A 2,669-nucleotide genomic window follows, 5' to 3' on the forward strand; every position below is an offset into this window, starting at 1 on the left:
TTATGTCGCTAAAGTTTCGTCGGAACGAAGTTACGGAAAGTTAATTAACAAACGGAGACGTAACAATATTTCGGAACTTTTTTAAGGACTCGAGAACTGGTGAAATACTAAACATATATTCTAAATCCGATTTTCACAAAAGCGATTATTTAACTTTTAAGATAAATGAATATTATTTCTAATTTTACTTTACAAGTATGGCATATATCATAACTATAAAAGTTTACCTAAAAAAAATAATGAAATGATGCACAAAGATACAATTTTCAAGCACTGTAAACTAAATATTGCGTCCCATACAAGATACTACTCTAACACAAGCTAAATAATATCATCAATATTGTGCTTTAGAATCTTTACACTCAAAATTTCAATATTTTACACGTTTGGGTAATTGCTTCGATCGTTTATCCACTTAACATACTAATACAAATACAAGTTAAAGTGTCGTACATTGCGTTTTCATTGTCCTGCAAAATTGAATGTGTATTAGACTTGCTCTATTTCTAAATTGAGGGGTGACTGTCGTTCTCACGATATAAAAAAAAAAGACTTACCAAAAATTTACGTTTGAAATTATTAAAATAATTAGCTAACGTACGATAGATATAACTCAAAAATAGAATATCAAACACATATAAACTGGCAATTAATTCTAGTAAACAAACATATAAATACACCCAATTTTTGTCTAATAGTCACTACTTAATAAGGTAATATCATACAGTCATTTTCCCAATTTAAATGTGGATTAAGAGCACATTTTCCTAACATAAAATTCTTTGGCTAGAAGGTAAAAATTTATTATTTATCTATAATTCTAGAAATGGGCTCCTTTATTATTTACATGAAATATGTTTGGCTAATAGTATTGCGCATGACTACGACAAAAACTATAAAGTGTTCGTGTTTCTGTAAGCTGTCTTTAGAGCAAGTTGGATTATCTAATGGGTTGTGCGAAGTTACTCGGACACGTATTCGATATTGTTACGAGTGTGTTATTATGTTTTTTCATTGGCGTCTTCTTGAAGACTAGTAACGCCGAAGAAAAGGATTCAGCAGTTGGTGAGGCTATTTATTTACAACATAGCTCAAATAGATTTGTTAAAGGAGATGCGAGAATATTTAGACGAGATACTAAATCGATACAAAATACAACTAAAAATGATAAATACGAGCAGCAAAGAAATTACAACACGATGACTGTACTTCTTCAACAGAGTATTAGCAATAGTGAATTGCAACGTAAAACCTTATTAAGAAACCTTAATATCAAAGGTAATTTCGTAAAATTAACAAGGTCGGTTAACAATCAGAAAAATGATTTAAAAAATAAACTTTATAACCCACCAGAATTTGTAATGTATAAATGTTGCAATTTCTTTTACGCTGAGACATCATTCAAGGCTACTAAAATTAACAAAACTAAAGCATCCGTTTATTCAAGAATTGATGAGTTGTCATGGCTAAATTTTGTTATCAATACCTGGACGTTTTTTTCTGAAAAATACAGCTGTAATAAGTCTTACAACTGGTTAATGGAAGAAGACAATAATTATGGTGCACCTGTTAACACACGAAGAGTAACTACTTCTCGCATATCCAAAAGGGTTGCATATGAGTATCAACAAAAATGTCCTCAAATGAAACTGTTCAGTGCTTTTTTTAAGTTTGATAAACCTTTCAGGAGGGATAGTTCTAGTTTAGAACATAGGAATCTTGTAAGACCATCTGAATATACTGCTGTCGAAAATATTGACGAGCCAAATACAGAAGAAGCATCTCAAATACATCACGAAAAAATTAAAATAAGTACAAAAAAAACCGTTCAAGAGAGAAAGGGTGAAAACAAAGTTGAAAGACTACAAATAATCGACAAAAAACTGAATTTGCTTAAAAGAAAAATGGGTTATAACTCCGAGGAGCAAAGCTATAAACACAAGGTCAAAAGAGAAACTGGTGGTTATAGACCCGAAGAATCGGAAGAAAATAAGAAATTGAATGAGAAAGAAGGAAAGGAAGGATATGGTTATGAATCTAGTAAGGTTATAGCTTTAGATGAAAATAAAAACAAAATTGGAAAAGGTGTATTTAAAGAATCCGTAGGTAGTAAATCACTCAATGAGACAATAAGAAGAAAAGTTAATGAAACCTTAGGATCAGGGGAGGGGGAAATGTTGAAAGGAAATAAACCTGATGAAGAATCAGAGGAAGAAATAAAATATTCATCTGGTAATAAGAGCGAAAAAAAAGATGGCTGCAGATATTGCGATTCTGGAAAGTCTTTTAGAAGAAATAAAAGAAAAAAACAAATTAACAAAGATGGGTATAAGAAATCTAAAGAGAGGGAATCACAGAAAATAAATGTAAGGGTCTTAAAACCAATATCTACGAAACGGTTAAGGAAAATAAATTTCGGTTACAAAAACAACCAAGAAGGTAGTGATAAAGATCTTGAACCTGACGGTGGTCAAAATATTAGAAAAAATAAAAATAGTGCACGTGGATATAAAGAATACGAAGAAAGTAACCCGCTCCTTGAGAAAGAAGGGAAGGAAGATGGTGTTGAAAGAGCTTACATCTGAAGAGAATAAAACAAAGAAGCATGAAGATGTACATAAGGAATACGAAGAAAGTAAACTGCTCGTTGAGAAAGAAGGGAAGGAAGA

The sequence above is a fragment of the Limulus polyphemus genome, unplaced genomic scaffold, assembly GCF_000517525.1.
Source record: "Limulus polyphemus unplaced genomic scaffold, Limulus_polyphemus-2.1.2 Scaffold259, whole genome shotgun sequence".
Classification (NCBI taxonomy): domain Eukaryota; kingdom Metazoa; phylum Arthropoda; class Merostomata; order Xiphosura; family Limulidae; genus Limulus; species Limulus polyphemus.